Genomic DNA, 25377 nt, shown 5'->3' with positions numbered 1-25377 from the left:
CTTCAAATATTAAAATTGAAAAATTCTAGGGCTAATATAAAATACAACCTATTAATAAAAAAATAATTGCATATGATATGTTAGATAAAGGTTAAATATCTAAGATCAATAGAGCACCCACAAAGATCCATAACCCCATCAAAATGGTAGAGGAATCAAACAGAAACTTGCTGAAGAAGATATACAGGTGGCAAAAAAGCATTGATAAAAGTATTTATCAAACTGAGAATGAAATATCATGCTGTATTGTAAAAAACTAAAGCTCACCGAGGGGTGTGTGCATTCACAGGCTCTCTGGGCGGCTGTGTCTCACTGCCCGCATTCAGTGCTCTGGAACCACTGTGTATGGGCTGGATCGGGATGGCCGGTGGCCAAGGACAGGCAAAGGAAGAACGAGGTCCAAGCTGGTTGCTGATTAGTTACCATTTATTCAATCTTCCCTCTTTCTCATCTCCCGCATTCCTTCAGATAGCTCCGTCCTCTCTCTGGATCTATCGCAGCCTCCTCAATTCTCTTGTCTCTCTCCTCCCTTTTTCCTCTCTCGCCCTTGCCCCTAGGTTACACACTGCTAGGTAGCAAAATCATCATAAGAAAGCCCTTCCAGAGGGCCCAGCATTCCAAAGTCCTTCCTCACTCTTAAGGTGTTTTTCTCTTTTCCTTAGTCCAAACACTCATTGACATCTTAATACTAGTTATTTTTGTATGGACATAGCAAGAGATACATTGAGTCTTGCAAGGCAGCTCTCCTGGGAACATATTGCCAGACTCAACTACAGCACTTAGGCCAGATTAATCATTCCTCACCCTAGCAGGGTCCAAATCTAGTTATCATTATTTGGATCATGACAACATTTGTCCATGATCAAGCTCTTAACTTAGAGTTAAGCATTAGGCACTTTGGCCAGGCCCATCTCAATGCCAGGGTAGCACACAACTCACCGTTTGCCCTGGGTCCTTCTCGTCCCTCCTCGGGACCCTGCTTTGGGGATGCTAGGAAGTAAGGGCAGCTGAGGCTTAGGTTGAGAGAACAGATGCCCAGGAGGAAAATATCATGTAGAGTCAAATGACTCCCAGGTTACAAAAGCATGGCAATTGCTAAGTCCATACAAAAAGGACATTGCTCTGAATAAATTATGCAAAGGACTCAAGGAGAAGAGAAAAACAATATTTACAAGTCAACAGAACAATACGAAAGAAGTTACAAATAAACACAGAGAAATGGGAGCACCGTAACGGGAGTAACCCAATAAACCTTAACTACCTGAGACTATGTTATCCTACACTGTATTATTAATTTTTGTTTGATTTTTTTGCCACACCTGGCAATGCTTAAGGATTACCCCGACTTTATGTTTAGGGAATCACTCCTGGCAGTCTCAGAGAGACTATATGAAGTGACAGAAATTTAACCAGATACAGTCTAATGTTATACCAATCAGAATGGCATTTGTAAAACAAAACAAACAAAAAGCTAGAAACAACCAGTTTTGGAACTATGTGAGTAAAAAGGAACCATCATTCACTGTTGGCAGGTGTTGGATAATATTATTTTGCCCTTTTTTCCATGCAGAGAGCTTAGGTTTATTGAGTTACTCCCACAACAGTGCTCCCAAGCCACTCCTAATCCTTTGTCTTTATCATAAACCTCTCCTTTATGCTCTTTCCCCCTGTTCATTAATCACATATATCCACACGAATCACTTATGTTTGAACTCTTTGTATTATTCATGCTAATTCCTCCTAAAGAATACATTCTAAATTGTTTCCTCTCATAGTTGATAATTTCTAATTGCTAAAACAATTAACATTTGTTTAGAATCCTAAAATTTTGGTTTTAAGCCTTTAGTGTATGCAACTTAATTACAGAAATGAACCCTTCAAAGAAGAAAACCCACATGTTTTGTTTTGTTGTGGTTAGTTTGCAATTTCCTATGACTTATAACGCCAAATTCTTCTTAGGGCTCTACATTCCATATACATAAATGAAATATTGCTTTTCTCTTTTCGTTATGCCCTTTGCAAAGTTTGTTTTAGTGCAATGCCCTTTTTCATATAGACACAAAAAGACAGTTAATGCTATGCTTTTGTAAAATGGGAGTGAATTGACTCTGAATAATATTTACTCCTGGGCATCTGTCATATTTACTTGACTTAAGAGTCAGTTGCCCTTACATCCTAACACCCCCAAAAGAAGGGTCCTGGCAAGGAACTTGGATAGACCCAGGGCAAGCTGCAAGTTACCCTGGCATCAAAAAACAAGCTAAGCATCATAAAATGTGTAATAATTTAAGAGTCGAGTTATGAAAAAAACTGTATTATGGTCCAAAAAGTATCGAATAAGTAAGGACTCTGCTAGGGTTAGGAAAGACTAACCTGGCCTTAGGATTTTAGTCTGGGATACATTAGCGAGGTATCCCCAGGAAGAGTCAAACTTTAAGCTTAATATATCTCTTAACCGTGTCTTTACAAAATGACTAGAAATATGATTAAGAAGTAAATTTAAGATGGTTGTTTAAAATAATATTGGCTAAGGAAAGGAGAAAACAATAAACCCTTAGGTGAATTCTGCTCTTGGGCAGATATCCTAGCAGGATCCAGAGTGCTGAGCACCCAGATGAGATTTTGTCCTTGAGTACCTCACTGAACATTACTTCTGTGCTTCCCCACCCCTAAAAAAAGAGAAAAAAAATTCCATATCAATAAAAAATAGAAATATTTGAAATCTGCTGAAGCATTTTAAAAAGAGATTTGTATAGCAATACAAATTATAGAAAGTTCTGAATTAAATGGACATAATTTGGGAAAATAAATGAGAATAAGAATATATTTATAGATAAAAAGGAGAATTGATATATTTTAATCCAATAAAACAATCACAAAAATAAGAAAAATATGAACATACAAAATTAAGGAACAAAAAACATGATGAAACAAAGGCAAATTATAGGCAACACTTTATATATAAACATTATATAAATTTGAATACTGATTTGAACATTATTATTCCACATTGAAATAAAAGTTAAAAGAAGAGATTTAAAAGATTAAATAACCGTTTAAATGAAAACTACTCAGTAAGCAAGAGTATAGATTAAATCAAAAGATCAATATCAGAGAAAAATGTCTTCAAAGTACATGAGTCACAAATTTATGGATCTAAAAAAACATTAACAAATTTTCAAATTGTAAGACATTAACATCACTGTAATAAAAGAACAAATAGGAAAACTATCACATTAATGTCACAGATCATTGAACAATACCATAAGCCAACTCAGTCTACTTGAAATTTGTAAGATATTACATTTAACAGTAGCAGAATACAGATTAATTACAAGGACAAGAGACATAGATTCCATTAGCGTCTTAGTTTAGACCATACAACTTGTAAAATGTCAAAGTAATGCAACTCATATATGTCTATCTATAAATTATGATAAATAATTTTAAATTAATCTATAAACTTACAGAAAAAGTTTATAGACAGCAAGAGATTCCCTAAGTTAGCCCCCCCACCCCTAAGTGTGAATTTGTTAAAAGAGCTATGGATAGAATAAAGACAAAATTATTCACAAAAGCATGGCAACACATTGGTGAATGCTTGGTTTTGCTTCTAGGCAAGAATATGCTTCATTCCAGTCCCAACTGTATAAATTGGGAATTGTATAAACCCAACTCAGGAAAGATGCAAATCTTTGTAATACCTTAGGATAAGAACATACATTGTAAGGCAAGGAAAGCCTATTTATAAAAGGTCTAAATAATATCTTTTAAGTCAGAGGGGGATTCAGGAAAGTCTTATTAAGCCATATGAAATTCGCACAGGAGAAAAATTGAAAAATTTCTTCCACTGGTGTCAGGTATACTCAGCTGCTACCACTGCTTTTGAGATGTTGATTATAAATGGACTGATTCTTTTTTTTTTCTCTATAGAAGAAAGAAATTGTTCTAAGATCTTTAGTAAGTGGGATTCTGAAATCTTCTGTAGGTTGCTCCAGTTGGACCATCCTCAGATCCTATGTTCTTCCCACACAAGAGGTAGTTTCTGAAGATCCCCTAAAATCAAGATCAATGCATATAATAAGAAGGATTTTAATAAGAACCTAGCTACACATTGAGATTTATTTCCTTTAACCTTGTTTGTTCTGTTTCTTCTGCGCAGCAGATGGCTGGCTGGCTGGGACCTTCTCACAATGTTAAATTCATTATCACTGTGTCATTTGAAGTGTTGCTTCCATCCTGTTTATTTTTTTCTTTTCCATTTATGTACACTTTCCTTTCATGTGTGTGATAAATGCCTGACATTATTTTATGCCTTTTTCACCTGCTATGAAAATCCTTCTTGATATAGAAAGAAAAAGTAATAACGAGCCTGTGATGTATGAGGTGACTAATGAAGTGTTAAACTCAACCACTGCTTTCTTTAGCATCCTAGAAGCATTAAATGTGTATTTTTCTCATCAGCAGTCATACCAGTGGGATTATCACTTTTAAAAATTAAGATACTAAGGGGAGCCTTCAATTTTATGACACTTAAAGAAACAGTTCTTAGATGTGTATTGTGTGACTTCTATTTTTGCACTTTAAATGTAGAGGTGGTTTATTTAATCAAATGGTACTGAATTAATGCTAATTTATAAATGAAGTTTCTAATTTGGAGATGCTTCTTAGTCTTCTCCGAACTTTCCAGATCAGGATTTGAAGTGCCATTATTTAATTCTTAGTCATACATATATATATATTTTTTATTGACTCCCTTTGTTATATAACCTGACAAACAATGAGTGTAAAAATTCCACTGCTGAAAAAAATGCATGTACTTTTGTGGAAGGGTATTCTAAAAAAAATAGAAAGTTTGGTATCAGTTTAATTTTAAAGTGCAAATGAAATAAATTGGAAAAAATACTCGATGTCCACTACTAGAGTGTTTTAGCTAGAAAGCAAAAAGGATACAAGCATGACCATGGATAAATGTAATGTGGTAAGTAATAATAGAGTGAATAAAATCTCTGCTTGTTCTCAGAGTAAATCCAAATTTAGCAGATCCTATCACTTAACTTTCTTGGCACCCAGTATGGGAGTATTAAGGGAAGAAGAATTAAGTATAAAATTCTATTCAAATTTCTAATATTTATAACTATGATATATGGATAACTATGCTTTTTAAAATTTTATGTGGAATTCTAAAACAACCTCAAAGTATTATTTCATTATAAACATATTTTTCTAAGTGATAATCTCAGAATCCTCACACTTAATTTAAAAATATGTTTTAGTATGGTAGTCTGCATTTTGAAAAGTTGTGAGATTTACTATTAAAGTATAAATTCTTATAAACCAATGTTACTTCAATAAAAATACTTTGAATAATTAATTGAAAAGTGGAAAAAATGCAGTTTTGCATTTTTTAAATGCAATGTCACTAAATACTGTTCTTGAAGCTGTTATTACATGAAATAAGTTCAAATTCTTATAGTTTCATTAGGCTTATTCAATAATACAAATGGGAACAATGCAAGCGATTGCAAAATGAAAAATAGAACAGAGATATATACCTTGGGGTATAGACAATAAAGCTGTTTTTACCAAATTCATAGATAGTTTCAAGCTAGTATCCTAACATATTTTGATTTTCAAACTAACTGAGTCAATGTTGCATTTATTTAGGAGATGTGTAATGACCAGTTTTGAGCATCAGTCATTTTAATCAAATTTTCTAGAAAAATGATGTGAAATAAGTTGGAAACTCTGCTTGAAGGTATATAGATTGTATCAGAGAAAATTTAGTATTTTTTCTGGTCCTTTATAAATGTCGTGGAAATCTATAGAAGAAAAGAATTCCATAAGGATATTAAAAAATAACTGTATGTTTTTTTTTACTTTTTTGGAAGTTCAATTGGCACACTTGTTAGTTTTCAGTGCTTACTGCTGGTTCTATGTTCAGACATAGTTTCTGGAATTGCTTGGATAATTATATGCTGGTACCCAGAAACAAACAGGGGTCAGCCATACATGTGGGAAATGCAATGAATCCTGTATTATCTCTCCTGTTCAAGAATCAATAGTTTTGAATCTATATAAGCAAGACTTCTTGAATTTGAGACAGGGTTGTTTAGGAGGTAAGAAAAACAGCAGCAAACAGCAGAATTTATCTCAACTACAGATCGGAGTATATATGAGAATGCTTCAGACAGCAGAAAGATAATGTAATATTCAGAGATTCTGTCACACAGTAATTGATTTTTTTCACAGAAAAAAATAATTCACAGGCAAAGTGGTTGTACTGGAGGAACTTAGCATGTTGGTGATATACCAGTGCAAGTCACTCAGCTCTGCCCTTTTCACAACACTGGTTTTTGCTTTTGTGGACTTATTTCATGATTGCAAAGTACTGGTTATTTGGCCCTGAGGACACATGCAATTTTATTATTGATCTAAGAAAGAAGTACGTTGAGAAGACACAGTCATTAAATATAAACTTTTCCCCTTGACTCTTTTGATTTAACTTATACCCATGACTATTCTGGTCTATAGTTCTTGCTGACTGTAGCACTATTTTGCTTCATAACTAAAATGAAGTAGACTCTGGGATAGGAAATACTAGATACTGACTTTAAAAATGGGGCTTTTCAAAAGAAGAGACTTCCATATGCATAGTAAAAACAATCTTCACTTAGAATAATTTGAACTCCTATTAGGACCAATTTGTAATATTGAAAACATGAATTTTATGTATCCTAAGTACTATATTCAAAAATTTAGAATGGAATGACAAAGAGAATGATACTTTGAAAATATGAATGTAACTGTGGAGTACAGACATTTTACAGTAGTAAAATAGAGACCCTAGGATTGACAAAGTGAATATTAAAATCTTAATGAAGAAAATATATTTAGCTAAATGATATGAAATCAGAGAAGATAATGCAAGTGCAATATATTTTATGTAAAAGAAGAATATGAGGGTTTTAAAATGATTCTATAGATCAAGAGGAATAAAAATAATATATTTGGCAGGACCAGATACAGTTTTTTAATCTTAGATAAGAGAGTAAGCTCCTAGGGGAATACAGAAGATGAGTTCATCTGTGCCTCACGAAAGAAATGAAAGGGCACTTTGGGCTTTCTGCTGGAAAGAGTTCACAGTCCCTTGAAAAGTGAACAATGAAAGAATTTTAGTAGACAAAGATCATGAGCTTCAAAGAAAATCCAAAACATGGAAAGACAAAATAAGTCTCCAATTAGGAAATAATTCTTAGAGAAATGATTAAATATACTTTTATTGCCCTTAGCAGAGGTATATAGACACTTTATAAAGAAAATATGGAATGAAATAGTCTCAAATGAGATAAAATTTAACATTCATATTGTTTTTGAAATTAAAACTAAAATTTTCTGTTCCTTACTTAGCCTTACTTTTACTTTTTTGTATTTGCTTTTACTTTTACTAAGAATCTTAACTCTAATTGCAATAGCATAATTGCCACTATCTTTCTACTTATCATGGATATAATACTTTCAAATAACTATCAACCAATGCTTCTCTATCAAAAGAGACTATAATATGCAGATAGAACAACATCTATTTTAACATTTATTTTAAAGGGTGTTGCAACCAACAAACATGAAATATTTCTTCTTTTTTTTTAAGAAGAGAAATCACCATGTCTATCTAAATCAGATTCACCTATTTTTATTTGAATTTTGTTTATGTAAGGAAGTTGAATACTTATTTAATTAGACACATAAAGTTTATAAACATGATGAAGTCAGAGAGTCTCTCACCCTGATTGGTCCATTCTAGGCTATGTGTCCCAATGTGGAGTTTTTCAGGCGACCTTCTCAGACCTATCTTGGCATTAAAATCACCAACAATAATCTTGTAGAAAGTGTGGTCTTCTTTATAGAACTTCTCCAGTTCCATGTAGAACCTCTCAATTTCTTCTTCATTGTAATTGGAAGTTGGTGCGTAGACGATGAAGATAGAAACTGCAGGCAGTGAGCCACATTGATTCAAGCGTAATCATCCAATTCAGGTTGTTAGGCATTCAAATGAATCGATACTCATGGCCCAGTTCGTGTTGACAAGGACGAATGCTACCAACGCCTCTGTTGTTGCATGCTCTGAGGAACAATTCTTCTCCAGTGTTGAAAATGGCTTGATGTAATTGATGTCTCCTCATTTCGGTCAGACCAATGATGTCGTACTTGATCTTCTGCGCTTGCACCATCAGGTCCTCGATGGATGCTTCTGATGCCAGTGCCCGTGCTTTGAAAGTACAGACAATCATTTTAGTCTTTCTTCGTTTTGGCAGTCTAGTCATCCCCGAGATTTTTTCAGACTCTCCTTGCTCATCTTTCTTAACGCTGCTGTATTGGGGGTTCTTTTGGTGACAGATGAATTAGACCAATTGTTGTTACTGTTGTTGGCATATCCAATACGACAAGGGTTGCTTGCCAGCCTCTGCCATGCGAGCGGGACACTCTCGGTAGCTTGTTGGGCTCTCTGAGAAGGACTGAGGCTTTTAGGGCGGCCTCCAATTGCCCTTAGAGTTATTACCATGGTTCAAACAATATTTAAACCTATCAAATATGGTGCAGGAAAAATAGGTATTAAGTGTCTTATGGTGTGTTGCGTGACCGTAAAGCAGCTGAGAGGTCCAGAGAGCAGCCTGGAGCGTGGCGGTGACTGGGTAGTGGATGTAGTGGGGGTCGGCCAGTGAGGTATTTATCTGGCTTGGGTAGGGTGGGGTGTCTGGGTTTGCTCCCACCCTCAGATGCCAGATATTGGAGGAGGCAGACAGAGGATCTTGTTTCCCGGTCTCCTTGAACCTAGATTCAAGGTCGCGAAGTTCTGCTTACCTGATTTTGCGGAGCTTCACTGGTGCGTGAGGTTCAGCCCAAGTGTCCGGAGAGCAGCCTGGAGTGTGGCGGTTACTGTGTAGACCATCCATGGTAACTCACAGTTCCAGAAGGCCGAATCTAAATGCTGGACATGGGAGTCTCCCGGTGGACAGTTCAACAATGAAATTGACCACATCATATTCAATCGAAGGTTTTGCCTGACTGATGTCACTGTTGTCCCAAAATTCCAAAAGGGATCGGAACACTGTCTCCTTCATGCAAAATTCTATTTCACAGAGCGGGGAAAAATGTCTGCAAAATTTAAGTCTAAGAAGGCAACTCCCATAATGACCACCAACTGGGAGCTCTTTGCCAGTACTGGAGCAATGTGGGAAGACGCCGTCCTTGACAACATTGGCGAGGAATATGATCGACTGGCTCAGCACCTCCATGTCTGTGTGAAAAATGCTGAGAGTGAGAAAGCCACAAAAAGACGCCTGTCTTTGGAAACTGTCTTCCGAAATTCGTCAATGTGGTTTGGTGTGAGCCTCAGGCAACCACAAGCTAACGTCCGAGCTCACAAAGCTGTGCAGAGATGTGATAAAGGAAGACCACAAAGATAGAAGAGCAGCAGTGTTGGTCAGTGCACCAGAAGCCGGGAAAAGTATTTGCAAAGCTCGCCTGTCCTTCACCAACTACAAGACCAAGATGACTGCACTCCCACATCCCGATGGATCTATCAAATCTTCCAGAAAGGCAATGGAGAGGATTATTCATGACTTCTACTCAGATCTCTTTGACAGCCATGTCCACCTGCCCACATACCAAATTCCGCAGGATGGATATGTCATTCCATGTCATTCCCAATAGTTCTCCCTTCTGAAATCCGACACACCATTTTGTTAGTAAAGACCTGTTTTGTTGTTGCGTACAGCACCTGTTCTGGACAAGGTCAGACCTGAACACCTGAAGAATCTGCTGCCAGTACTCATCAATACACTGGCTCGACTCTTCACACGGTACCTGTCTGAATGCCAGGTTCAGTCTCAGTGGAAAACCAGTAGGACATTCTGTTGTACAAGAAGTGACACATCCATGACATCAGCAACTATTGCCCAATCTGCTTGCTGTCTGTCATCTACAAGTTGTTCACTCAAGTCATCCTGAATAGAATTGGCAGAACACTAGACAAAGGACAACCATGCGAGTAAGCCGGGTTCCAAAGGGGATTCAGCATGATAGACCATATCCACACAGTGACCAAACTCATTGAAGTTTCAAGAGAGTTCAAGATTCCCCTCTGTCTAATGGTCATCGACCTAAAGAAGGCCTTTGATTCTGTTGAGACTGAGGCGGTCATCGAAGCCCTGGCCACACAGGACGTTCAAACTCAGTATATCAAAATCCTCCGAGAGCTGTATTGTGAATTCACCACCAGGATCTCACCATTCTACAAATAAGTGATCATTGCTGTAAAGAGAGGGGTGCAGCAGGGTGATACCATTTCACTGAAACTTTTCAGTGCCACCTTCGAGAACATCATGTGACGACTGGAATGGGAAGGAATGGGAGTGAAGATAAATGGTCGGCAATTATACCACCTCTGCTTCACTGATGACATCGTTCTCATAACACCAAATATTAACCAAGCAGTACAAATGCTGGCCGACTTCGACCATGAGTGTGGAAAGGTCAAATTGCAGCTGAATCTCAACAAGATGATGTTCATGAAAAATGAACTGGTCCCTGAAGCTCCATTTGCTCTCAATGGAACGAACATCTCTGAATACAGCAGCTATGTGTACCTGGGTCGAGAAATCAACATGAGGAATGACTTGGTGCCAGAACTGCACAGGACAGAGAGCAGCGTGGAATGCATTCAAGAGTGTCGAAGAAGTGGTTAAGAGAACTAAGAACCTCTGACTCCGGGCACATCTTTTCGATTCCACCATTCTTCCTGCACTAACATATGCCTCAGAGATCTGGGCCCTATGCAAACAGGATGAGAATGCTTTTAGTGTATCCCAAACAGGAATCAAAAGAGCTATGCTAGGAATATCATGTCTCACTCATGTGAGAGAAGGAATCCGGAGTTCTGACCTCCGTCGATGGTCAAAAATCAGGGATGCTGTCTCTTTTGCCAAGCCATCAAAAATCAGATGGGCCTGTCATGTAATGCAATTCAGAGATGACCAATGGATAAAGCTGTTACTGACTTGATTCCATGGCACGTCAGAAGACCTCGTGGCCACCCACCAAGTAGATGGTCAGATTTCTTTGTCAAATCCCTGAATGAATGATTTGAGACTCTTCGTATTCCTGGAGCAAGCAGATATCATTGGGCTGCACTAGCTTGTGACAGGGACAAATTGAGACGTTACTGGCACCCGCTCGGGCAATTCTAAGATTAATGGAACTACAAGTGATACAAATGAAAGTTTATAGAATTTAGATAAATATGGTAAATTATTGCAAAAGCTTATTTATAAACCTGACTAAATCTACCAAGATATCAAACTTCTGTGAATAACTACTTAATTTTGTTCTATTCACTCCTTCAGATACCCATAAGATTTGGAGTCTGAAATTTAATCTATTTCTTTTAAAATTATGAACAACAAAATATGAATATGCTTACACAAACAAGCATATGCATTTTGACCATTTTATTTCCATTATTGTGAACTAAGAATTCTTTTCAATTATTCTGCACATACATGTTTCAATCAATATTATAGCCATGAATATTATTATAGTTATTATAATACTGTAGGAAATTCCCTGGTACTCTTTTATCATCATTAGATGCATGTACCCCCAAATTTTTAAGCCAGTCTTAAGGAGTTTTGTAGTTTCTTCCTATCATTTTCTACTAAAAACAGTGCACTTCATTGATTATAAGTTACTTTTGTTTGGGTTAGTGTCCTAAAATGTTGAGGCTGAATAAAAAATGATAATATCATATATATTTGAGGGTACATTTTCAATCTTTAAGATGTTTGCTATACAATTATATTAGGAATATATGTTTAATGCAAATTTAAATTGGCATTTAATTGAAATTTGCCATCTTTTTAAAGAACACTTTTAAATAGTTAGATTTTTTGCATAAATTTCATTTACCATGTTCATGTACATAGTATTCTCAAGTTATATGAACATATATCACACAATCAGTATGTTCTCCTTGTGATATATTTATGATTTTTTTTCTTGAGTTAGTAGTATTGATATACTAACCATTATATTCTAGCCATTACATTCTATTTCCAGTCTGTCTCTTCTATCATTCTGGTTAAAGGTACTTCTCTTTTCAGTATTTATTTGTTGCAGAACAAAATAAGCCAAAAAACTGATGATACTCCTACCGGGATTAATTCACTCTTATAAATCAATTTAGGGATGTTATATTGAATATAAAATTAGATTTGATTTAAGCCACTTCAATTTAATTAAAACATTTATAGTAATGTGTGCCATTCTTAGTTGTATGATGTAATATATATAATATATAATTATTACTTTAATTTGCATTTTACTGGTAATGTGGCTTATGAATTTCTTCCATATGCTTATTGGCCTTATGTATATCCTCTATGGAAGTCTTTATTCATCTCTACTTATTTTTTGATGTGGTCATTATCTTGAGTTTTTTGAGTATCTTATGCTTTGTATATGTGTCTTTTGTCTGATGCATAGGGTCACAAATGTCTTCCCCCGTACTGTAAGGTGTCTTTTCATTTTAGCTCAAGGTTTTCTGTTGGTTTGGAAGTGGTAAATTAGAAAGTCTTATTTGATGCTGATGAGAATGCTTCAGCCTCAGTGGAAAAATATTATGCATATTTACAAAAAAATTAAGAATAGAGCTCCTTTAAACTCCAGTGATTCCACTTCTTGGCATCTCGCCCTCAAATGCAAAAATGATAATCTAAAACATAAATGTATACATATGTTCACTGCAGCACTTAGTACAATAGCTTGGATATATATACAAATGCAAATGGTCAAAGAAAGATGAATGAAGAAAGAAGCTGAGATATACATAAGCAATGGAATTCTATGCAAGCAGCCAAATGAAAAATGTAACTCCTGCAAATTGCTGCAGCATTAATGAAATGGGAAAGTATAATCCTGAGACAAATAAAAACAGACATATACAAGATGATCTTATCCATCTTTGGTATGTAAGGAAAGAGAATGTTGGTATGTCAGTGGGCTGATATTGATTCATATTAAATCAATTCAATTCAATATAAAATCAATATCAATTGGAGTAACTAGAGAAACAACTCAGAGCACCAGACACTGATAAGATGGCTCTGTGAGATAATTTGATCACCAAAAACATGAATTATGAATACATAACATAAATTATAACAATGTAAAATCTAACAAAATCATATGTATATTTATAGCTTTATCACATTGGTTTTACTCATCACTTATTCTGAGATTTTTAAAAAATATATTTAATGAGTATTTATGTTTTTGTTTTTTAGTTCACACCTGGTGATACTCAGGTGTTATTTCTGGCTCTTCACTCAGAAAGTACTCTTAGCAGTGCTTAGGGGGCTCTAATGGGGGTCTGGAGATAGAACCCAGGTTGGCCATATGCAAGGCAAATGCCCTACCTGATATACTATCACTCTGCCTCCTTAATGAGTACTTTTATCCACTATACTTTAATATGTTATTTTAAGAACATAGAACTTCAAAAATGTCACATTGACTTGTTGTATTGTTACCTAAACTTTTCTATTATCTAGTTTTTAAATTGATTTTCAAAACTAAAAGGATATTCTTATTGTTTCTATTCCAAAGGTTTTGCAACTAATTTGTTAGCTCTTAATCAAAATTAGGACTAGTAAAGAGTTCTAAAGATATTCTTGACTTTTTTGAGAAATTTTCTGGTACTTTCACAGTATGCTGCAACAACATTACTTGAACTACTTAGCTTCATACAACATAATTTGAATAAACTCAGTTTTCACTAATATTATTTCGAGGTAGTTAATTATAACCAGATAAAGTTTTAGGGGATATTTTAAATGAAAATGTGATAGAAATACTTTGTCTATACTTTGCTTTCATCATATGTTTTCTGCTATTCACGCTCCCCTAACTCATATCCAAGTCCTTATGTTCACTACTCGTTGATGACATTCAGAGCCAGCGCTTCTGAAATAATCTCCATTTGTAATTTCTCTCGCTATCTATGTGTATAGCAATACATATAAAAACATAAAACTGTAAATTATAAAATTAAATGTCGGAAACCAGGCGTATATAAGTGATACTGAGTGTGTGATCCTCAGAAGAGCAGAAGGGAAGAATTCATGTAGTAGAGAGTGAATAATTGTATTCCTTATATTTTCAGAATAAAAATATTTATCTTAGCTATATTCATATAAGCCTAAAATAGGGGAAGGGGTTATTGGTTTTTCAATTAAAAGTGCACATAGAAAGTGAGGACAATTTCTTGGATTAGGGAAGGGAAGGGCAATAAAGTGAGACAAGAGTAAACACTCCTGTCTGTCTCTAGGGACGTAATGGTCTTGATTAAAAAACAAAACTGCATTATCTTACTAATGGTAAAGAGACATGTGTCAGTCAAGTTACACTTACTGGGAAAGGTCTTCTTAAATTGATGAAAACCCACCTGATCCTTCTGGGGAGACTGATAGGAAAAAAATGTTCCCCAAGAACAAAGATCATGGTGGAGGTGACTTCAAATTTATGGCCCATCTGCTAAGAATGGTAATTTTGTTGTTTTTCTTAACTACTATTTTGTATATGTGCCTCAAAATCCTTCTATGAAGGTAGGTGATTAAATGTAAAAAAAAATTAAGTAAGCATTATTCAACTTTGTTCTGGCTTAAAAAAAATCTTAGTATCTATAAATCCTCCTAAAATGAGAGAACAATACAAAAATATATTAATACTCAATCATGAATTGAGTTTAACAGCTACAAAGTCACTAGCTTTGTAATAAATCACTTTCATGGACATTTCTCATGCTACTAAAATAGCATTCTAGGGATACGTTTAAACATATATTTAATAAAAAAGAACATCATTCCAATTTCTTGGTTGTGACACAAAATCCAGTTTTCACAGAACATACACATAGTCATAATAGTTTATTGTCCCTTGCAATGTCTCTTTTTAAGCTTCATTTGGTGGGAAAATATAAACCAGTTTATAGATCAGGGCTTCTTTACCCATTTGGCGTATCCCATACTTAATTAAAAAATGCTATATCAATAATTTTTATTATTTTTTACTTTTTTTCATTCTTTTCTAAATTCAGTTGTCAGGTGCTTTCTTAAGATTAACATGAGCCAAATCAAACTTAAGCAGCAATCATGTATGTACTGTGATAACTATTTCCTGACATGACAACATGAGGTGGGATTGTATGTATTGCCATTGTAATGACCCTCCCTGGTGGAGAGTGGGAGTGCAATTGAGATAGAGTGACTTTTGCCACTTAATTACAGATGCAGATAGACTTGTGTAGGTAAGAACAGATAAAATCTAATTATGTGAGAGTACCTGCCAAAATTAAAATTAACAGATGATTCTGGTAACATACCTCTGAAATATGATATAAATGTGTGTGCCTAATCAGCCAATTTGAGATGCCTTCAGTACTCTGCACCTGTGTTCCTATTGCTTTCTGCACGTTTTAGTAAAATCCACGAGGGCTTTGGACTCAGAGAAGTAACCTTACCCTACTGGCATGAATAGACATCTGTTGCTGAGAACTGATTATAGTAGTGTATACACATTTCACCTTTGCTCTAAATTTAATTGACTACTTAGCGATTATAACTTAGATTCCCCCAAACAAATTTTATTGTAATGATATGAAATTGGCCTGAATTGTTAGCAAAACTCTTCATTAATTGAAATATAGCAATTATTTTTTGAAATCTAAACTTCATTTCACAAGACCAAATAAGCCACCATAAGTCCCAACCCAGACAGTCCCCAGCCATCAGTTTTTATACAGGTTACAGTGCTCTGCATTTTGAGGTTACTGTATTTTGAGGGAAGAATTGAAATTTATTCTGAAATTTTTCTCTGGAAATTTCAATTTGAATTTTACCCTGGAAATTTCAATTCTTCCCTCAAAATACAGTGCTACATCTTTAATCACAATTGAACATAGAATGGACACAATATTTATTAAAAATTATTGGGCATACTCACATCTCTTTTTTATGAAGATTTTTTTTTCTCTGAAAGTAACTTCCTTGTAAATCCAGAAACACTTAAACCAGGGAGCCTTGGTTTGGGTTTGAAAGAGAATATTGCTCCTGCTTTGTACAACCTGTACAACTTAATAAACTTATTTTTATTAATAGTGTAAGCTGTTGTCTTTCTGCTAAACACTATATACAAGAAGTCTGTTCTGTCTAGCTTAACATTTACAATTTCGAGGTTTTTTTTGTTCATTGGTTTGTTGGTTGTTAATTGATTGTGAGGCTGTGGCCATGCATGGCTGTATTCAGGATTTTCTCTTGATTCCGCACTCAGGGACCATTGCTGGGGTGGGAAAGAAGTCAATAGATTCCAAGGATCAAATTCCCATCAGCCACATGCAAATGCCTTACTACCAGCACTATCTCTCCAACCCACACCGACATATGGGTGATAAAACCAAAAAACTAATCTTCATTTCTGAAGATTACTTCACAGAATTTCTCTAACAATTCTATTTCTCTAGGGAATATTAGTGAATGTCAACCTCCTTGCACTTAATTGATAATTATAATTGCATAAATGATATGTCATTAGACACAACACTGAGGATTACTAAGGTCAGCCGAAGTCATAATAGAGTGAATAGGGTGTTTGCTTTGCATGTAGCTGCACTGAGACTGGGTTCAATGCTAGGAATTCCATGTGGTCCAGAGCTTGCCAGAAGTGATCTGAAAGAGGAAACCCAGGGGTAAGCCCTGACCACTTCTGGGTGTGGCCAAAAAAAAAAAAAGAGTACAAAGATAATGTTGAAAAGAAAAAATGTCATGATATAAGTAACTCAAAAGTATATTAAGAGATTTAAAGATAGTATAATTTAATGTATAAGCATATACATATTGGTGTGTATACGGATAAATAAATGTTACCTATGTAATCTAAATGATTTAATACTAAAAACATAGGCATTTTAGTGCATAAAATTTGCATAGCAAGGCTCTCACTCCTTACTATAACACTGACAATTCTTACTGTATTTAAAATATTTATAATCTTATTATACTAAGTTATGATTAAGTTAAATACCATGCTTTTGGACTGGTGTGATAGTACAGTAGGTAGGGAGCTTGCCTTGCACGCAGCTGACCCGGGTTCGATTCTTTTATCACTCGTGGAGAGCCCAGAAAGCTACCAAGAGTATCCCACCCACTCAGCTGTGCCTGACAAGCTACCCGTGGTGTATTCAATATGCCAAAAACAATAACAAGTCTCACAATAGAGACATTACTGGTGCCCACTCGAGCAAATTGATGAATAATAGGATGACAGTGCTACCATGTTTTTATACTTAAAAGATCCTTCGAATTTTTCTTTCAAATGTATAAAATCATTTAATTATTCATTAAATTGACTTATTTCACTTATTCATTCATTTCACCAAATTTCATAAAATGAACCTAAGTAACTTCTAAGGAAAAAAAGGTTAATATCATTGTTTATACTTCTTCAATTCTGATTAAAAAAATAAGGTTGGTTAATATATTACAGAGTGAATTACAATGTGTCTTCAATACATAACAGAAACTATTAAAGTAAAAATATATATTTTATAACAAAAATAATTAAGCATAATATCAAAATAAAAATAGTTATCATCCTCTATTTTTAACCCAAATAGCATATTTAGGTGCATAATTAAGAAATCAAAATATGTTCACCCTGTGTAATCTTCTAAATTTTTAATTTGAATCCATTTCATTCATTAAGAATTTAAAATGGAAACAATCTTCTGTGGGCTGCTTTCATTGTCAATCTAAACTTTCATCTGCATCAATAAACCTAAATTATAAAAAAGAAATAGAATGATATGTGTAATGCTGTAGCTGTAGGCAATTTATCCAATGCAAGTGGTTGCATATTAGGAGATGATGTTTTTCATGTCCGTGCAGTACCTTTCATGGTCTCCATTGTATTGTTTTTATTGCAACTTTCTACTACTGCAATCTAAGTTCATTTATATATTTATGTTTGGGGAATTTTGTATCACACTCTGCAGTGCTCAGAGTTTATTCTAGGATTTGTTCTCAAGCTTCATGCCTGGCAGTGCTTAGTGCTTGGGGTTCTATAAGTGATGGCAGATATCAAACCAGGCAGGGTTGGGGGCAAGCAAGGCAAGACCATATATCCATGTATTATTTTTCTGGCCCTAAATTCATTATTATAGACAGAAAATAGAACTCAATTGAATTATTTACATATTTTACACTTAAGACTTTTTTTGAATCATTTGATACATAGAAATTTTTAGTGGTCATAAAGTAAGCTCTTACCTATTTATGAAGCATTTTACATACATTTTATGACCATAGTTTGAAATTAATTTTTATGCTGGCTAGATAGCATAATGATATGGAACTCATGCTTTGCTTGCAGGAGACCCAAACTATAAAAATTAAAAATATTAAAATTCTGTGTGTCAGGAAGTTTGTTGAAAGGGGTAAAACAAAATCTTTTAATGCATGAGAATCAAACTTTAATCACTGGTACCTTTCATATACTCTGTGACTGTCCCCATATTCTCTGACCTACAGGAAGCCCTCTAAAAATATTTAAATTCTTGATGATGTTCTTCGTATATTTTATGTAATACCTTCAAAACTCACCTATATTATCACAATGGAACAATTTTATTTTTCCTTATGTTTGATCAATATCTCACTGTGCATATAATATGTGACATGCATATCTAATCTTTCTTATCCATTCCTTCCATAGACAAATGCAGGTTGGTTCTATGATTAACCATTTTGAATAATGTTACAATTGTTACAGTCAACATTGAAGTACAGGTATTTATTTGAATATTGTGAGTTATTTTATTTATAGTAAAGCAATTAATGGAGAACCAAATTATAAAATAGATATTTTTAAAGATTTTTGAGGAGTTTCTCTTCTATTTTCCATTATAGCTGCACCAATTTACATTCCCATTAACTGCTCATAATGTTTCCCCCTTTTATATATTATTGTCAATGCTTGTTTTCTCATCTTTTGGACTGTTAACAATCTAAGACACATAATATTATTCTTCTTAAATATATTTCTGATTATTTCTTATTTGGGACATGCTCAAGAAAGACCAAAAGTTATACTTAATTACTTAAAATACCATAAATAAATTTGTTTAGTTATATCCAATTACTTTTTATATCATAAAACATTTTGTTTGTTAATATTTAGAAAACATTAAATGCGGAATCCCATGAAAAGATGCTTTGAGCTATAATTTTCTTTTTCAATTTAGAATATGTAATGTTGTTTAATGATTAGGGCGTTTTTGCTTCTTCTTGACTGTGAAAAATAATGATCCTTCATTTTAATAATACATTCCACTATAGCTGAGACTGTGTTTTATGAATTACTCTACACACACTCTGTGTCAATTATAGGCCATCGAATAAAAGGTAACACTTCAGCCTTCAGGCTGAATCATTTATTTGGAGTTCACTGATGTGTTCTTAATTCAATTTGAAGTCTACCCCACCCACACTTTCTAGAGAGAGAGAGATGCAAACATTTTTCTTCATTGGCAGTGGCTGGCGAATGCATCAGCATGACAAATATTTTTTAAGAAAAAAAAAGGTATACTTTGGAATAACAATATCTCTAAAAATATAATCATAGCAATATTTATAACACTTCTTTTATCTTAAAAGTGCACCCAAGCACTTTAGAAATGTTAATGATGATCTGGATTCACATCTTCTGCCACTGAAACAAAATCATATTTTACAGTACATGGGGATCACAGACCCTGCAGAAAACTCTGCTAGATTTATGATGACACGTATAATGCTTAAAAGGGAGTACCAGTTATTGCAAAAAGGCCATGCTAGAATATGCATACATCATAGACTCTGAGGTATGGACTCCATGGACATCACAGTAATAGACAGCACAGCATTAACTAGTTATCAGATGAAAGTCTTCATGAGGCATCATAGAATATTTTGCCTTATGCCATCTGGTAGCAGAGATGACATCCTGTCCTCTAAGAACATAAATAATCATTGAAAAACATTTATCATTTCCACATGAAGTAATGTTATTATTGCTCTCTGCTAATTCACAAAAAAACAATATTGAATATTCAAAATTCTGTGTCAATATAGCAAGAGAACCACACACCAATTTAAGTACCATTTTCAATATAGAAATTAAATTTATATACAAGTGTACATGTGTCCCTAAATTTATTATATGTAGTATATATTAGACTCTTACAGAGCCTGGAAAGCTACCTGTAGCATATTTGATATTCCCAAAACAGTAACAAGTTTCACCATGGAGACATTTCTGATGCCCACTCGAGCAAATTGATGAACAACAGGATGACAGTGCTACAGTGCATATGAGACTAAAGCAATTCTGTGATACAAATTCTACAAGAATGATCCATGAACTTCATACAATAACAGAAGCTGAATTTTATAAATGCACATATGCTCATATATATGCATGTAGAAGCACATATTGATTATTTATAATGATTAAATGCATTTACTAGGCTTTGACTTATATCAAAGTTTTTATTTTTTATCTCAAAGTTATCAAAAATGGAAAAAAGAGACCATACATAAATGTATTTAATCTTTCCTTTAGATTTGTTATTTTGTTCGTCCTTTAGATCTTTGTTATTTTGTGGCCAATAAAATAACGTTTTGTTGTTATTCATTTGTACCTTCATTAACACAGAAAATATGTGATGATTAATTACATGATCCTATTCTAGCAATTGGTCATTAAAGAGAAACAGCATCCTTCTTTTACTTCCATGAGATAAAACTTCTCTGGAATACATAGAATAAAAATAAGAAATACAACTCCCTTAGAATGAAACTAATTTTGTATGAGCTTCAGCTGAAAACAACCCACTGTTCCCCTTACCCCAACCCCCCACACAGATGCAAACATACTTAAAGTAAATGTAACATAGGATTCTCTTTTTAGCTATTTTTTGGGGGCAATACTTAGCAGAGATTAGGCTTCCTTCTGGCTTGGTGCCCAGAGATAACTCCTTGCAGTGCTCAGGGGAATATATTTGTGTGTCAGGGCTCGAACACAGGTAGGCCTTGTGCAAGTATATTAACATCTGGAACTATATATAGACTCCAAATAAAGGATTTTAAAAACAGGTTGTTATATTCTAATATCCAAGCCAGATGCCCAGACTGCATAGCTATTTATATCTAGATGCCACTTAGAATCTCCACCTGATCTGTCTTTAATTTCTCTGTCACTTCTTTTTCTAGCTCTTTTTTTAATAAGCTATTGAAAAAACTTGTTTATGGTCATCTTGATGGCATTTTTATAACTCATTTGTACAGTCTATCATAAGTCACATTTCAAAGTATAACTCCTTTCTTCTGCTTAGTTATATGTGTCTTGGATATTTCTGCAGATTTTGTTAAGCAACAGCTTAATTTGGTTGCATTCCACAACTCTCTAATAAGAGATCTTCTTCAGGGTTTCCATAAAGAACTTTATTCTATATATTGCTAACACACAAGAGGAGACAGTGGGAAACAGGAAAAGAATAGAGAGAACAGGAAGGAAACTGGGGAAAAAATGGAAAAGGAGAGGGAAGGGGACTGGAGGGGACCTGGGAGGAAACTGAAAGGGAACAGGGAGGGAATAGGATGAGAAAAGGGAGAAGGGAGTGAACTGGAAGAGAACAGTTAAGTAACAGGTAAGGGCCAGGGAGGAAAGAGGGTGAGAACAGGCAGGAAACACGGGTGAAGGGGTTCCTGCCTGTTCTCACCCTGTTATATAGTGAAGCACTATATCTTATATTTATGTTTACTTTTAGCTATCTAAAATGGAAAAGGAGAGGGAAGGGGACTGGAGGGGACTTAGTCTGTTTTTTGTACAGCACAGGAATTGAGTTATTTTTGCTATACATATATATATGTATATATATATATATATATTCATTTTGGGTCACACCAGGTGATGCACAGGGGTTACTTCTGACTTGGCACTCAGGAGTTACTCCTATAGGTGCTCAGGGACCATATGGGATGCTGGGATTCGAACCTGGGTTGGCCGTGTGCAAGAAAAACGCCCTACCCGCCATACTATCACTCCAGCCCCTAAATATACTTTAAAATGTAAAAATGCACTACTTAGTTTTATAAGCAAAGAAAAATAATAATGAGCCAATATTAGTCTTGTAAAAATAAATTATTTGACTCATTTTGTTTAATTTATAATGTATCTCTGTATACGCACTTTTTAAAAAATAATTTAGGACTATGAAATTTCCATTTATGCAGATATATTTTGCATATTTGCCATATTGTCATTTATTAATCATTTTATGGTTGCTTATTTACTACATGGATATTAATTATGGACTTATTCTCACTCTATTAATGCAACCAAAAATGCAATCTTAATTATTACATTATTTTTCATTACATAATAATACATTTTAGTAATACTGAATTTATTCTGATTTACCCTATAGTAATATAAGGAGAATTACAAGTTAATTTGAAAGTTAATAGTTAAAATAGATCAAAACTACAGAACTGCAGACTAATACACTATTCTAAACTATGAATTGTCTGTATTATTACTGAGACTCCTATTAGCTTTCTTCTAAGCATAGTCATTTGACTGGAAAATTGGTTCAATACTAATGTATTACATATTATGCTGTACTTTAACGAAAAGAATGTCATATTGGTACAGGGCCATTGAGAATATTAAAATCAATTATATGTATTTTCTTAAAGAAAATCTCGTGTTATATAAATGTTAATATTTCTTTCTTTGTAAGGAAGCATAGTACTAATTTCGTCTAATGTAAACAGATTCTGTGACTAAATTTTTATTTCAAAAACAAAAACATTCAAGTATATTTACATATCAAGAAAGAAGTTTGAAAGGTCAATTTAAAAGCAATTTTAAATATATCATTTAATCTATTAGGCCGATTTCACCAATTTTTTAAATATCATCTTTTTTATGTAATGAAACAGGCAAAGGGAAAATATTATAATGTGTGGTAGTGGGAAGCAGTAGAGGATGAATATTATGTGGAGCTAATATTTTGCATTATGATCCTGATTTCTCTTTTTAGCACAAGGTCATATTTCCAGTTATCTTTTCTGAGTTTGAAGTTCAAAGCGAACATTAGCTGAAACAATGGCCTGAATTTTAATTTTGTTCTAGAACATGTTTAAGGACACAAATCAAATAACATTTTTTTTTTTTTTTGCTTTTTGGGTCACACCTGGCGATGCACAGGGGTTACTCCTGGCTCTGCACTCAGGAATTACTCCTGGCGGTGCTCAGGGGACCATATGGGATGCTGGGAATTGAACCCGGGTCGGCCGCGTGCAAGGCAAATGCCCTACCCGCTGTGCTATTGCTCCAGCCCCTCAAATAACATTTTATAATTACTGTTCATAGAAATAATTTCATTTTATTTATCTTTAAAATTTTTCTACATAAAAATTTAGGGAAAAAAATTTATTTCTGATAGTCAATGATGAAAATAAAATAAACTTAAGTTCAGTTACATTTTAGAAATTATTAATATTATTTTCCTGAAAAATTAATATGTGCTTCATTTTCACTAAAATCCTATTCTATGAGCTGGTTTGGTAGATGATTAGGACATACAAGATAGATAATTCAGATAAGTTCTATAAAAATATTATTATTAGAAATTAGTAAAGCAAAGTATAAAGAAGAGCTAATTCAGATAATTCAGATAAAATATTTTGGCAGGGTATTCATCAACTAAACTAAAATAGGCCTTTTATCTCAATTAGGTGAATTATGTTCAGTACTATAAAACATATAACAATTAGCCATTGTTAAAAACTTTCTCAAGGTTTTCATAAATTAGAAAGAAAAAAGGGTTTTTATATACATATCATTCCATCATGAAATGTACGTTGTATATTTAATGACAAATGTAGAAGAAACAAATGAAAGAGGAATGCAAATAAATCCAAATAAGAGAGATTACAACTGGCTGAGAAGATGATATAACATGCCTTAAGAGACATACTGATTCTTGGACATACTATGTTAGGAAATGTGTAATACTTACATATTTACTACCATAAAATTCCTTCTCCCAAAAGTGATTACTTTATCTAATTCATAACTTAAATAAGTTTTTGGAGTAATAAATTGTCTCATAATAACTTTTGAATTTTTTTTTTAAGTTTTAGAGACTTTTAGTCATTCACTGTATCACTGTATCACTGTCATCCCTTTGTTTGTTGATTTACTCGAGCAGGCACCAGTAACGTCTCTAGTACACTCAGCCCTGAGGTTTCAGCAGCCTCGTCTTACTTGTCTTTCCAACGATTGGAGGCTCTTTCAGGGTCAGGAAAATGAGACCTATTGTTACTGTTTTTGGCATATCGAATATGCCACAGGTAGCTTGCCAGGCTCTGCCATGCGGGCGGGATACTCTCAGTAGTTTGCTGTGCTCTCCAAGAGAGTGTATATATCTGTTACGGTATTTGGGATATGAATACGGGACAGGGAACTTGCTAGGCTCTCCTGTGCAGGCAATAAACTCTCAGTAGCTTGTCAGGTTCTCCAAGAAGGAGAGCTAGGCTTTTAGATGTCACACGGCCACATTGCGAAACCTGTCCCCTCTGAGGGGCCTGGTGAAGTCAGCCAGGCAATGTGCAAGGGGGCAAGAGACTCTATATAGCTCTGTTCTGGGAGCTCAGTTTTATAGTCTCTGGATGTTGGCCATTGATGGGATTACATGGCGCCGGGGATAGTTTCTGGGTGTGACTGCCTAACTACTGGAAAATGGGGGATCTGGATGGAAGGGGCCCAGTCCTGATCCAAGCAGGATCGGGATAATTATACACTAAAATTACTCTTGATAATTACACACTAAAATAATTATTTACTTCCTTTCAATTAACTTAATTTAAATATCAGAAAAAGTGAAATTAGCTTCTAAACAAGGCAATATAATATGAACAAGTGAAGCAGTTAGTAGAGTTAAATATATGGAGGGGGGTCTGATGGAAAAAAATATAAGTGAAACGCATGCCAACACTTTAATTTCTCATTTTTATCATGGTGCATAAAACATTGATCAATAATGCATTGTTAATTATATATGCATACATGTGTATGTGTTGGTGTGTATGTGTGTCTGTAATTTTATCTTTGTCTTTATTTTATAAATAATCAGCTAAACAATCACGTCACACATCTAATCAGTAATAGAGAAGATTTTAAACTAGGCAGTTTGATACTAGGCCAATATTATCCTTT

Source organism: Sorex araneus, chromosome 2, assembly GCF_027595985.1.
Source record: "Sorex araneus isolate mSorAra2 chromosome 2, mSorAra2.pri, whole genome shotgun sequence".
Taxonomy (NCBI): Eukaryota; Metazoa; Chordata; class Mammalia; order Eulipotyphla; family Soricidae; genus Sorex; species Sorex araneus.
The sequence above is the reverse complement of the archived record's forward strand: the minus strand, read 5'-3'. Positions refer to the sequence as shown.